This window comes from Mangifera indica, chromosome 12, assembly GCF_011075055.1.
Source record: "Mangifera indica cultivar Alphonso chromosome 12, CATAS_Mindica_2.1, whole genome shotgun sequence".
Classification (NCBI taxonomy): Eukaryota; Viridiplantae; Streptophyta; class Magnoliopsida; order Sapindales; family Anacardiaceae; genus Mangifera; species Mangifera indica.
This window is the reverse complement of record NC_058148.1, coordinates 4,719,931-4,735,724: the sequence shown is the minus strand read 5'-3', so window position 1 is coordinate 4,735,724 and position 15,794 is coordinate 4,719,931. Positions and strand designations below refer to the sequence as shown.

General features: G+C 33.9%; 1 pseudogene; it reads left to right on the top strand.

The window, feature by feature from the left end:
• The window catches only part of LOC123193150, a 97,180-nt pseudogene that overhangs the window by 12,528 nt on the left and 68,858 nt on the right, over positions 1-15,794 (top strand).

Genomic DNA, 15,794 nt, shown 5'->3' with positions numbered 1-15,794 from the left:
TGTCGATGTCCTGAACACCTATGAAAGAATGGAGTATCCTAGATGTTCATTATAAAGTGCACCCAACACACATGTTTGGTCGAGATTCGAGCTATGGATATTATATCATAAGAATAGTGAGACCCTAAGTCTCCCCTACTATTGCATATACATCCTATATGCTAAGACGACCAACGTCAGCATGCACAAGCATCCTAGATGCTAAAGTGCCTTACATCGATACAAAATCCTCTATGAGGTATTAAAGTCATACAAACTAACCTTGATGTTTTTACAACCACACTACACACATTTTGGTGGTATGATCACACTACGCATAGCTCGGTGATACGTCAGACTACACACAGCTTGGTGACAAGTCATAATATCATGTTATATCGTTTCTAGCTTTTTACTCGAAACTACTCTAATCGGGGTTTGTGTTATCGTCTACACAGTCAGGCACACCCAAATTCCTTTCGTGCCATCTTTTACATATTTTGGTACATTTATCCATTTTCCTTCTCATATTGCTGTTGTTAATGCCTTACACCATATTTCCTTATAATCCTTCTTTATAGAGGTAGAATAGTTATTTTTAAACTCATGTATTCATATAAGAGCTTCCTATACTCTGTATCGACTCCAAATGTTTTTATTTTCAAGTTTCTCCAAATGTAAATGGGTGTGTATCCATCACATAGGGGGTATGTTGCTCATCCACATAGGTATGCAAACTAGGCACACAACGGTGTATCCTTAAGGTAGGGTATGCAACTTTGTGTCCTATATCACATGGGTGTGTGTCCATTCCCAATTTCACACTTCCATTACTTTAATTAACACGGGGAGAATTTCCTAAAGGCATAGGATGTGTCACGAATTTTCCAAATTTTCATAATGAAAATCTTTACATCTTCCAATCTATTTAACACCACAAACAACATCGAATTCATCCATATACCATTACTAGGCTCATGCCAAATGACTCTACCAGTATATAATAAAAAACAATAGTCCCAACTTAGCAAACTCTTATAGCAAACTTACTTAGTTACTTCATTAATACCTAATCACAGTAGTTTTACTCTAAAGCATGTACAATACATGGGCATGTACTATTCATACACAAGTGTGTATGCTGTTACATATTAATGGAACATTCTAAAATCCATGTGAAATGCATCCTTATCCAATATTCAAACCTGTTGATTATGCATGGGCATGTGTCATAGGTGTGCATGTTATCCACACTTAGCCAATTTTACTTTTCTCATGAGAAAAGACTATTTTGCCTTTGTAACTTAACACATGGGCATGTGGCCTTCCCACACGACCATGCAAGCCTATTTTTACACATAATAAGTAATCACCAACAAAGCTCAAAAGACCAAAATATACTTGGAGGAATTTATGGGTATTACACTTTTTATATTTGGACTTAGGAAGTACTCATAACTTTTTAAACTAATAGAAGGCACTAAAATGACAATAATTAATGGACAAGAACTTTAGTGTCAATTTAGGTGTGAGAAATTTGAATGGAAGGCACAGGGACAAACCTTTTACATTGATGTTTACCCACTACCTTTAGACAACTATGATCTCATCCTAGGAGCTCAATGGCTTGCAACATTAAGAGATATTTTATGGAATTTTGAGAAACTTGGAATAACTTTTTTTTTTAAAATAAAAGATCAACAATGCACATTACAAGGGAGAAAAGGAAGAGAATTGGCCAATATTGATTAAGCTAATTTATAGAAACTATTGGGAAAAACACAACAATTGGCTTTTGTGCAAGTGATAAGATAGGTGGAAAGAATTGAACCAGAATTGCTACAAGCCATAAAAGCTGTGTAGATTAGAAGCTGGAATAAATTAGACTCACTTGTAAATTAGTATCAAAATGTTTTTAGGGAGCATGAAAGCCTACCACCTAAAAGAGAGTAGGATCATCAAATTATTCTTTAGGAGAATACACAACCTAATAACCTAAAACCATACAGATGTGGTTTTATGCAGAAAGATATTATTAAAAAAATGGTACATGAGATGTTGGAGATTGGTATGAGCTAACCAAGTGTTAGCTCCTACTCTAGTCTAGTAATTTTAGTAAAGAAGAAAGATAGATCTTGGAGACTATGTATTGACTATAAAAGTTTCATTAAAGTTACTGTTAAAAACAAGTATCCTATCCTAGTCATTGAAGAGTTGTTAGATCAGCTTATAGGTGCCAAATTATTTTCCAAAATTGATCTCAAGTCAAGGTATTGGAAAATTAGGATGCATCCTATATCCATAGACAAAACTGCTTTTAGAACTCACGAAGGGCACTATGAATTCCTATTCATGCCCTTTGGCATCATAAATGTCCCATCAACATTCTAAAATGTTATGAATTCTATCTTTAAAGGCTACTTGAGAAAATTTGTACTTGTTTTTTTTATGATATTTTGATTTATGCTAGGTCTAAGGAGGAATACATCCAACATCTGGAGCTAGTTTTCTAGGTTCTAATGATCAACAAGTTGTATGCAAAAAGGAGCAAATACTTTATTTGGCTATTCACAAATAGCTTATTTGGGCCACATCATCATACCTTGTTAGCAAGTTGAGCTTGTTTGTATTTTTTTGTTAAATAATCCAAGTCAGCTGTGGTAGTTGAAAATTAGTTTTGTTTTGTTTAAAATGTATGATGATCCTATTTTTAAGGATATTCTAGAGGCTTTTTACTGTATCAAGTATAGTTGACATTTATAAAAGCATGGTGTAAAAGCTTGTACCATATGAAATATATATATGTATAAAAATCCTTCATCATTGCAAGAGGGCTATCATCAGTTTCTTTCATGCTAACCCTCTTGATCTTTTAGAAACCTGATCTTCCATTTTTCTTCTTCCTCTCGATTCAACCAAATTATTTTTGAATTTGAATTTTATCTTCTGGTTTAGCATCATAACATGGTATCAGAGCTCTATTAGATCTTAAAGGGTTGTGTTAGCTAAAATTAAATTTCTTGATAATTTTTTTTTCCAAACTAATTTGCTTGATAGCTTCATCCTCTTCTTCCTTGGTTCCACTTGTATAAAATAGAGAAAACTATCACATTTCGATAGTAAAGATGAAAGCTTTCCTTAAAGGAGTTGGATTATGGCAGTATGTTGAGGAGGAAAAACAGCCTCCTCCCTTGGGGCCAAATCCTACTCTAAATCAAATAAAACTACATGAAGAGGAGACAACTAAAGCTCCTAGAGCACTGTCCGTTCTTCATCAGGGTGTAACAGATGCAGTATTCATAAAGGTTATTACTTATGAAATTGCCAAAGAGGCATAAGACAAGCTCCAAGAAGACTCCGAGGGTAATGAAGAGTTAAGGCAGATGATGGTCTTGAATCTCAAAAGAGAGTTTGAAATACTTAAGATAAAGAAGACTAAATCTATACAAGAATATGTTGACATAACCATGAAGATTGTTAATCAGATTAGATTAATGGAGAGAAATTATCTGATAAAAAGATTGCTGAAAAAATCTTAGTGAGCATTCTGAAATGGTATGAGGCTAAGATATCTTCTCTTGAAGACTTTAACAATTTTTCAGAGTTAACTTTATCTGAAGTGGTTAATGCCTTGAAAGCTCATGACCAAATGAGAGCTTTGAGAAGGTAAGAAGAAACCATAGAAGGTGTTTTCAGTGCTAAAATAAATGAGAAGAAGTCTAGCAACAATCCTCACAAAAACTTTTCTAGTGAAAAAAAGGAAAAATGGAAACAAGCAGAAAGTGAGAGCTAGAAATCTGGAGATAAGAGAGGAAGGTATCAGTCTTGTCCTCATTGCAAAAAGAGAGGCCACTATTTAAATTTTTGTTGGCACGGACCTAATGCTAAATACAGGATCTGTAACCAATTTGGGCATGTTGATAGAGTCTGTAAAAACAAAGAAAATAGCTCATTTTAGCAATGTTAGCAAGTCTAGAAAGTGGAGAAGCAAAATGAAACAAATGAGCATTTGTTTGTAGTGTCTAATTATGATACAACAGAAGAGCATTCCACTTGGCAAAAAGATAGTGGATGTTCAAATCATATGACGTATGACAGTGATCTATTGGTGAAGCTTAACTGCACTTACATTTCCAAAGTGAAGATCGAAAATGATGAATTGCTAGATGTAAAAGGAAAAGGTGCAGTCCTCATTGAGTCTCCAATAAGCATTAAGATGATCAATGATGTTCTTTATGTTCCTCAAATCAATCATAACTTATTAAGTGTTGCTAAAATGTTAGGGAAGGGTTATGCATTACATTTTGAAAATAAAACATGTGTTATAGTTGATCCTAAAGGAAATAGATTAATGATTGTAGAAATGCATGATAAAAATTTTAGCATTAATTAGAGACATACTGGCTATAATGCTTATCAACTCAATGAAGTGAATTCAACTCTTAGGCACAAAAGACTTGGCTATTTTAATTACACTACATTAAGTAAGATGCATTCTCAACATAGAGTTCAAAATTTACCTGTTGTGAGTGAATGTGACAAAATTTGTGAAGTTTGTCAGCTAGGAAAACAAACCAAACTTCATTTCTTAAGCAACACCTCTAAAGCCTCTAAAAAACTTCAACTAGTTCACTCAGACTTGTGTGGCCTTATGACTACTCCTTTTTTGAATAGAAGCAAGTATTTTCTGATTTTCATAAATGACTATTCAACGTTCACCTAGATTTACTTTCTTAAGAAAAAATCTGAAGTTTTAAGTAAATTCAAAGTGTTTAAGGCAGAGGCTAAAAGTCAATCAGATTACAAGTTAAAGGTACTCAAGTTTGACAATGGATCAAAGTACACTTCTAATGAATTCAATTCCTTCTGCAAGGATAAGGGAATTTTGCACCAATTGACAACTCCCTATACTCCACAACAAAATAGAGTAAGTGAGAAGAAGAACAAGACAATTATAGATATGACTCAGTGTTTAATGATTGAAAAGAAACTTCCTCAAATGTTTTGGGCTGAAGCTACCAATACTTCAGTCTATTTGTTAAACATGCTGCCTACAAAAGCTTTAGATTATAAAACAGCCTTTGAAGCATGGCATGACTTTAAGCCATCAGTTGAACATTTAAAAGTCTTCGGGTGTGTTTGCTATGTACACATACCCAGTGAAAAAAGAACTAAGTTAGATGCCAAGTTTGAATTAGGAATATTTGTTGGCTACAACAACCTATGTAAAGGGTATAGAATATATAATCCCTTGACTGAAAAGATGATAATCAATAGAAATGTTAAATTTGAGGTAAAGGCTACCTGGAACTGGAAGAGTGAGAAAGAAAACTCAACTAAGTCAGAACCTGAACCTTTGAAAACAAGAGATGGATTTTGCTCAAGTGATGAAGAAGAAATTCCTACAGTTAGATAAAGATCTTTAAATGAAGTCTATAATAGATGCAATGTGGCAGTTGTTGAACCTACCTGTTTTGATAATGCAATAAGTCAAGAAGGATAGAAAGCAACCATGGAATTAGAACTGGAAATGATTAACAAGAATGCAACTTAGAGCTTGGTTGATAGACCTGAAGATCATAAAGTCATAAGAGTAAAATGGATTTACAGAACCAAGTACAATCCAGATGGTTCAATAAACAAACTAAAAGCTAGATTAGTTATTACTAGATATCTTCAATAACCTAGGACAGATTTCTTTGATACATTTGCACTTGTGGCCAGGTATGATACAATTAAAATGTTAATTGCTGTGGCCACAAAAATGGAATGGAAAATCTATCACTTGGACATTAAATCAGCATTCCTAAATGGGGTTCTAAATGAAGACATCTTTGTTGAACAACCTGATGACTTTAAAATACCTGGTCAAGAAGGAAAAATATACAAATTTCATAAGGCCCTTTATGGCCTTAAGCAAGCCCCCAAGGCTTGGTATTGCAAAATTCATTCTTATTTGTTGGATCAAGGATTTGAGTGTAGCTTGAATGAATCCACCCTATATGTGATAAAAAAAAGGAATCACTTGGTATTAGTTGTTTCCTTGTATGTTGATGACCTCCTAATGACAGGAGAAGACTCAAGTTTAGTAGCCAAATTTACTGAATGCATGAAAAGGAAGTTTGACATGACTAACCTGGGTAAAATGAAATATTTTTTAGGTGTGGAGGTAAATCATAAAATAAATGGTATTTTTATTGCACAAAGAAAATATATGCATGATCTTATTAAAAGGTTTCACATGGAGCATTGTAAACCTATCACTACCCCTCTGGTGGTGAATGAAAAATTCAGAAAAGCTGAATCAGATGTGAAAACTGAAGCTATAATATATAGAAGCCTAATTGGTTCCTTGTTGTACCTATGCTCTACCAGGCCAGATATCATGTTCCCCACATCTTTTCTGTCAAGGTTCATGCAATCACTTGGAAAGAATCATATGTGTGCTACCAAAATAATTCTCAGATACATAAAGGGAACTGAAAATTTTGGCCTCTAGTATTCAAAAAAAGAGAGCAGTAATCTGCTGGGATACTCGGACAATGACTGGGCTGAAAGCTTGTAGGACTTTAAGAGTACTTCAGGCTATTGTTTCTCTTTTGGAAGTGCTATGTTTTGCTAGAATTCAAAGAAACAAGATGTCATTGCTCAATCTTCTGCTGAGGTAGAATATATAGTAGCTTGTAGTGCAGCAAACCAGGGCAAATGGTTTATGGAATTACTTATTAATTTGAATCAAGATCAGTAAGGAAGTGTCACCATATATGTAGACAGCAAGGCAACCATTGCTATCACAAAAAATCCAGTTCTTCACGGAAGAATAAAGCACATCTATGTCAAATATCATGCAATCTGAAAGGTTGTGAAACTTGGAGAAATAACTTTGATGCATTACGGCTCTAAAGAATAATTAGCCGATATCATGACTAAAGCACTTCCTAAAGCTCAATTTGAGCTACTAAGAATGAGACTTGGACTTGTGCCAAACAGCTCAAAGGAGGAGTGTTAGCAAGTTGAGCTTGTTTGTATTTTTTTGTTAAATAATCCAAGTTAGCTGGAGTAGTTGAAAATTAGTCATGTTTTGTTTAAAATGTATGATGATCCTATTTTTAAGGATATTTTGGAAGTTTTTTATTGTATCAAGTATGGCTGACATTTATTAAAGCATGGTGTAAAAGCTTGTACCATATGAAATATATTTGTGTAAAAAAATCCTTCATCATTGCAAGAGGGTTATCATCAGTTTCTTTCATGCTCTGTGTTCTTTTGAAAACCTGATCTTTCATTTCTCTTCTTCCTCTCAGTTCAACTAAATTATTTCTGAATTTGAATGTTATCTTCTGGTTTAACATCACAACACACCTTAAGGAGTCATGACAGATCCAAGTAAGATTCATGGGGTTAAAGACTAGCTGATTCTTAAGAATTTGGAACAACTTAGAGGGTTACTTGGCTTGACTGGATATTACTGAAAGTTTGTTAAGGGCTATGGACAGTTGTTGTGACTAGTTACTCATCTTCTCAAGAAAAATTCTTTCCAATGGAGCATGGCAACACAAGATGCATTTGAAATACTAAAGGAAGCTATGGTTTCTGTCGCAGTTTTAGCCTTGCTTAATTTCTCAAAGAAAATTATGATAGAGATAGACACAAGTGGAGAGGGAATAAGTGCAATGTTAATGCAAAATGGACATCCTATTACTGACATTAGCAAAACATTATCTTCTAAGAACCAGCTGCTCTCCATCTATGAAAAGGAGATGTTTGCAATTCTCTGTGCTATTAAGAAATAGGAGGCTTATATAAGGGACTGATACTTTTTAATCAAAACAGATCATCGAAGCTTAATGTATTTATTGGAGCAGAAATTAACAAATTTTTCCTAGCAAGCTTGGGTGGCAAAGCTCATGTAATATGACTACAAAATTGTGTAAGAAAAGGTGAAGGAAAATCAAGTGGCAGATGCCTTGTCGAGACTGCTTGAAGGCGATCTTTTTAGTCTAACATCAGTAATTCTACCTATAAAACAAATCCAGAAAAATAACGACACTTGGGAGTATGATCTTTAACTTAAATCTATTATAAAAGCTAAGTAAAAAATCCAAAACTTTATAAAAATTCTACCTGGCAAAAAGGTATATTAAAGAAGAAAAGTCAGCTTGTTATGGGAAATGATATTGATCTGAAGGAAATTATTTCCTTATTTCATGAATTAACTATATGAGGTCATTTAGGAGTAACTGCTACTATCAAAAGGATCACTTCAATGGTATTTTGGAAAGGAGTATGGAAGGATGTGCGGAATTTTATTAGAGGTTGTCAAATCCGCTTGAAATATAAGCTTGAAAATGCAGCTTACCCCAGGCTATTGTAACCATTGCCTAGTCCATCAGGTGTCTTCATTGACATCACCAGGGACTTTATTAAAGGGTTGCCTAAATCAAATAGGAAGTTAGTAATCCTAGTAGTTGTAGACAGACTTACTGAGTATAACCATTTCATGGGGTTGAGCCATCCTTATTCAGTAGCTATGGTAGCGTAATTGTTCCTTAATAAAGTATTCAAACTTCATGGAATGCCCTGCAACATTACCAGTGATCGAGGGCCAATGTTCATAAACAAATTCTGGTAGGAGCTCTTTAAATTATAAGAGGTTAGGTTATAGCTTTTAACAGCCTACCACCCATAGACGGATGGTCAGACCGAATTAGCCAATAGGTGTCATGAAAATTACTTATGATGTATGGTCGGAGATATGTTGCACACTTGGTTCTGTTAGTTATCTTTAGTAGAATTTTGGTATAATACTTCCTTCCATTCAAGCATTCACATATCCCCATTTGAAGCCCTCCTCTTTGTGTGCCATACTTCCCTAATGACTCCAAAGTCGAAGCAACCCATGTCAAGGGCGCAAAATAGAAATCCTACGCATTTGTGAGGCAACCCTACAAATCCTGAAACAACATATGTCAAGGGCACAAAACAGAATAAAGTCATTGGTAGATAAAAGCAAAAGAGAGAGGACATTTCAAATTAGTGATTGTGTTTTTGTTAAGTTGCAACCTTATCGATAGACATTTTGCATCAAAGGAAGTTGAAATTGCATGCACGATATTTTGGGCCTTTCTATAATCGGTGTAGTTGCTTACAATTTACAACTTCCAATTGACGTTAAAATCCATAACATATTTCATATGTCTCAGCTAAAGCCAGTGACAACTCTCATTCAAGCATCAGTGACCATTCCACAAACATTTGTAGCTTCAGACCATATCTCATTGGCCATACTCAACAAAGGTATGGTAGAGAGACAGAATGAACTAGTTGTATAGCTCTTGATTTAGTGGAAAGACATGGCTCCAAAAGAAGCTACGTAAGAATATACAGAGAAGTTAAGGAGGCTTTATCCCACTTTTTACCTTGAGAACAAGGCCATCGAAGGAGGGAATAATGATAGGAATTCGAATCAGCAAGCACAAGCGAGACGACAACGTTTCACAATGGTCGGCGCATTAAACAATTCATTTCATTAAAGGGAATAAAAAAGCAGACAACTGTCATTTGTTTTCCAAACGTTATTCTTTAGGAATAATTGTAAGGGAAAATGATTATTTCCCACCCAACTTTTAGGCCATTCTCAAATCTACACCCATGGAAGATAAAAAACCCCTATTCCCACCCATGACCAAACTGCTGTCTAAATTTTCAGTTAGGGACAGGGGTAAAATCATCATTTTACCTATAAACTTTAAAACTTTAAAATTTCACCATTTCCCCCTTTAGGTTTTAAAAACTAACACCTCAACCTATCCTCAAAGTTTGAAAAGTTTAGATTTTACCCCTAGGGTTTGCTTCCTTCTTCGATCACCATCGATAGCTGACGCATTCCACCGATCTCTTATCTCTGACTACAAAGGATGACGAAGGATAACCCTTCATCTCCTAGATCTGGATGACGAAGCGTCGTCCAAATCTAGAAGAACAGACGAAGGACGACGCTTTGTCATCGCATTTGGATGACGTGACGAGCAACAAATGATGAGAAAACATTGTCCTTCGTCGTCTGGGTGGAGCAACGAAGAGAGACCTCTTCGTCGCATCGTGTGACAAAGAGATATCTATCTCTTCGTCGCACTATGTGATGAGAAGATGAAGATCTCTTCATCACACCACCCCCATCGCACCAAGAGAAGGAGGAGGCCGAAGACAATGTCGGAAGATGCAATTGAAGAATGATGATGAAACTGCTATTTTTGAAAGATATAGGGGGCGGTTGAGTTTTAAAAAATGTGGAAACCCTAGGTTTAGGGGTGAAAATGTTACTTTTTAAAGTTTAAAAACTTGAAGTAAAGGTGAAATATTAGTTTTTAAAACCTGGGGTGGCTGGGAGTAATAAACTTTATAACGTTTTAATATAAATAGGAAAATGACTATTTTACTCCTCCCTTTAACAAAGAAAATTAACAGAAGTTTGCCTATGGGTGGGAATAAGGGTTTTTCATCTCCCGTAGATGTAGGTTTGAGAATGGCCTAAAAGTTGGGTGGGAAATAGTCCTTTTCCCTAATTGTAATGACATGACTTAATAATGCCACTGATTTGTTTTGTTTAAGACGTCAATGTAATGGCATGACATTAGTTATGCCACTAATGATGGAATCCATTTTCAAAAAGGCTTTGTAAACAAGGAATTCATCGTGGAATGAAATTTTAGAATTCTGATGTTCTTTTTCTTCCATCATTTCAACTTTAAATTCCTTTTCCTCTCTAACTGTCATATTCTCAAATTGTATTTTCTAATATGAATTCTCTCGGATTCGTTCAATTTGTATAAATTTTCCTGGTAATTTATTTTTTGAATTTATTTTTCCAGGATATGTTAGACACGGTTGGTGCAGAATTGCAAGTAGTTAACAAAACTAAACACCCAATTTCCTTTAAGGCAGTTGCTACAGTTGTCTTATAACACCAGATCAAGGCAAAGAAACTTATTCAAATTTACTGCCAATAACTTTTTCTGTCCTGTCAAAGGTCTTTTATATGTATCTATGATTTATTTGACTTGTGAATTATTTTCCTTTTCAAATGTTAGAAGTACTTTTATTTTTCATACAGCTTAATATTTTGTTGGAGCCACACAATATTAGCTATTTGTTATGCTTGGAGACTCATTAGTGGTTTAATTTCTACAACAAATTTATGTCTTCTCAAAAGATTCCTAGCAGTAAATTTTTTCTACCTAAACACAATTATGGTGAAGTTGGTTGATTTGCCTATCTCATTTTAAGGTTGTCACTAACACTGTTTGTTGTGATAGTTGGGTTGTTGGGGTTAACTTCTGGAAAGTTTCTGTTAGCATTTCTAATAATGTTAGTACCAACATCAACATCCCTCATGTAGATAACAACACCAACCTTCCCAAAGAGAACCATGGAAGATCCACGAAGACCATAACCAGTAATAGCCTCAAAAGGTCTTCCCAATCACCATAATAGAACAGCTTAAAAAGATTGATAGTAATGAATAGCACCAAAATGCCATTGGTTGTTAGCATGAAACCCATCATTGCACAAGAACTAAATTCAGTAATAAAAGCATTTCCCACACCCTTTCTTGCTTCTAAGATTGTCCTTGCATTGGCATAAGTAGTCAATTTCATCCCAAGGAAACTACAGAGCAAAAAGTATCTTGCACCAAGCAAAAATGAAATATTGGTGAAAATTGCTATGGTCACATTCTTGCACAAATTATTCCAAGGCGGTCTTCTATTCTATCCATGTATTTGATTAAAGAGTCAGAATGACTCTTGTATGATCTATTTTTAGTGCATGTAAGTCACTAGTAAAACTGTGATCAACAAAAATGATTCTTTGTGATCATAGTTTCTTAATTCTTTTTTGTATTACTATGGATAAACAGGTAAAACCAACCAAATCTTCAACGGTATTTCCATGAATCTCATATCTATAGTAAAAAACTTCTTTGATAGAATTAATAAATTCATCCAATTTCACTTCTACATTGAAATCGACAAAACAGTCCCTTACCAAAGCCTCATTACCATCTTCAAAAGGATCATCTCACAATCAACAACATATATTTTGTTTGATGTCATCACTTTGGATTTGTCACCAAACTTGGTAACTATCCTCTCATTGCATGATCAAAACATATAATTCAATGCATAATGCAGGTGCTGAATAGTTAAATGGACTAACCTGTGCTCAATGAATTCATGGTATGGCAATTTCTTTTCATACAACTCTAATATATCAAGATTTCAATGACAGTGCAATATTTTCCTGTTCAAAAATCCTTTCCAACCTCTGGCAATACTCCACAATCCCTTGTTTTAGATAATTTTAGCAGTTCCAATAATAACTCTATCTTTCCTTTTCTTTTTTCTTACCTTCACTTTTAACAGGTCACCCAAAGCCTTCTGTCATATCATTGAGTCACCATCATTATGCACCATAGTCTCATTCTCTTGGACTGAGACATAATCTGCACTTGTCCCCAATTTAACTTGGAAATAACCATATCCATAGGCACTTTCATTTCTGGTAGTTGAAACCTATATTCTAGATTTTTCGTAATAGTTTCCTTTTCGGCTAGCTCAATGTTATGTTCAAAATTTTTAGTAATTTCTTCTTCTTCTGCTTCAGTTAGGTTAAATTTCTATTCAAAAATTTCAATACATTGCAGACTCAAACTCCCAATCAACCTTTTGATCTTGTCTAAGGACTCTATTAGCGACCTATGAGAATGCTTTTTCGATTCTTCCTTTCATACTAATTGATATGGATTGAACTAATTGAAGAAGAGATGATGAAGAAAGAAGGCAAAACAAAAAGAAAGGAATCTAGAGTCAAGAAAGAAGAGAGGAATTAGAGAGACAATAAAATACGTTGGGAGAAAACCAAGAACACACTGATTGTAATTTTTTTTTTAAATTTCCAATCTGTACAATCAACCAACATTATATAGTGGCATTCTAATAGTAGAGAAAAACTAAACTTAATTATGGAAGGAAAAGAGGTCAACAGAAGATCCAAGGTAAGAGGGAGGTCGGGTGGAAAAAGCAAATGAGGACATTGAAAAAATGAGCCAAAGACAAGAGGGAGGATAAGTGGATGACGTGGCACCCAAAGATGATGTAGCAATATGTTTGGCATGACATGACAAAGTGATGTGGCATGTGTCCTAGTTGTGGAGAGTTTAATTTAATTAAACTTTCCTAATGTTATTGAATCTTTAATTTAAAGTCAATTTTTTATTATTTTAGATTTAATTATCAAGTCCTTAAAGAGTCCTATCTTGAGTTTAGAAATATTTTATATTTAGGAAGTATTAAATATAATAAAGAGCTTTTAGAAATATTTGTTTATAAAAACTCAATTTTAATTACAAGTCTGTTAAATTTATTTCTTAGAATCTAAGTTTCCTAGAATTTGGAATTAATTAATATTTCTAATTCTAGTTAAACTATTATCATAATTTAATAAGTTTTCTATTCTAGTTAAGTTAGGATTTCAATTTTAATTAGGAAAGGTATTAGCTCAAATCATTGTCATTCAACAATCAATCAATTAATCAATTATTAATAAAATTCAGTTTGAGTTTTTTTAAGAATTGTTTTGCAATTTGCATTGAAAAATTGTTTATCCCTTTGCGTTTGTAGAATAATATCAACCATAAATGTCCTTGTAAACAATATCACAATCTCATCAACACTTGTCCTATGTCAGGTGGTATTAGAGCCTTATCTCGAGATGGATGGGCATGTGGAAGATATGGAGAGGAGTTTGTTCAACACACCCACACAACCCGATGACTCACGTCACAAGAGAACCTTTCTAAAAAAGTGCATAGTTAATGACAAGTTGTGCAAGCTTGTGATTGATAGTTGTAGTTGTGAAACTTTTGTAGCTAAAAGATTGGTGGAGTACTTCTAGCTAAAAACCGAACCTCATCCTACTCCATATAATATTGGTTGGATTAAGATTTGTTCAAGTATCAAAATAACTGAACAATGTAAGCTACCCTTATCTTTAGGGAAAACCTACAAATTTGACATCTTTTGTGATGTAGTTGAGACGAATGTTTGTCATGTTCTTCTTGGACGACCATGGCAGTATAATGTGGATGCTATATAAAGGAGCCATGACAATACTTACTCTTTTAGGTGGGGGGAAAGTGAATCATCAAACATAAGAAGGATAAAGATCACACTTCAAAGCAAGAAGATAGAGAGTTTTGATTTCCATACTACTGAAGGAGGATGAATTCACAGCTGGAGTTGACAAAGAAGTTGAAAAATTGGAGGAAACTTCATGTCAAAAAATGTTCTCTTTTATCTAGAGAGGTCTAAAATAAAACAATGATGAGGTGAGATTTACTTTTGCTGATCAAGGTGCACAAACTAAAGAAACTAAGACAAAGAAAGAAGAGCAACTTGGAAATCATGAAGTGATCAAAAAGATGAAAGAAATATCTTCAATTCAAGAAAATCTTCACTCCCTTGGAGAAAATTTTCAAATTAAAGGTATTGTTGATGGGGATGATCTCTACATTGATCAAGGCGACTAACTCTTCAAAACAATTACATGGTTGCCAATCAACTAAAAAATATCATAGAATGGTTACATATTTGGAGGCAAAATTTTCATTTTCGAATGAAAATAAGATTCAAACCTTGGTATGATCCTTATCTATATTTAGATGGTTCTTTACATGATGAAAAATTGAGGGCAAGTCTCTTTTTTTTAGTGGGGTGAATGATGGGGGATCAAGGCATTCTAATAGTGGAGGAAAAAATAAACTTAATTATGGAAGGAAAAAAGGTCAACAGAAGATTTGAGATAAGAGGGAGGTTGGATACAAATGACAAATAAGGACATTGAAGAAACAAGTCAAAGGAAAGAAGGAGGATGGGTGGATAACATGACAATCAAGGATGATATAGCAACATGTTTGACATGACATGGCAAAGTGATGTGGCATGTGTCCTAATTGTGGAGAGTTTAATTTAATAAAACTTTCCTAATGTTATTGAATCTTTAATTTAAAGTTAATTTCTTATTATTAAGTCCTTAAAGTGTCCCATTTGAGTTTAGGAATATTTTGTGTTTAGAAAGTATTAAATATAATAAATAGCTTTTGAAAATATTTATTTCGGAAAACTTAATTTTAATTAAAAGTCTATTAAATTTATTTACTAGAATCTAAGCTTTAAGAAATTTGAAATTAATTAATATTCCTAATTCTAATTAAACTACTATCATAATTTAATAAGTATTCTATTCTAGTAGGGTTAGAATTTCTATTTTAATTATGAAAGTCATTAGCCTATATAAAGAGCTTAAGTCATTATAATTTAACAATCAATCAATTCATTAATTATCAATAAAATTCAGTTTGAGTTTCTTAAAAATTGCTTTGTAATTTACATTGAATTTTTGTTTAACGATTTAACTCTAAATATCTTTGTGAACAATATCACAACCTCATCCATGCTTGTCCTACATCAAACGCTTTACATTTTATAACAACTAAATGACATCGCTTACTTAGATAGAATTTCAAAACACAGTTCAAAATGCTGCATCTTGGTTTCTTCATTTTGGTCAGCAACAGTCTAACTTTTCAGAAGTCAGGGTTAAGCCATATCTGATATCATGTAATTGTGCAGTTGTGTTATGTGGTCTGACTTCCATTTATGTATCTATGTCTTTGTTTTTGAACCTTGTGTGGGAAGAGATTAGACCAGCTCTAAGCTTGAAATCCTTCTTATCCTTAGTCTTTCACGGTTTTGTCC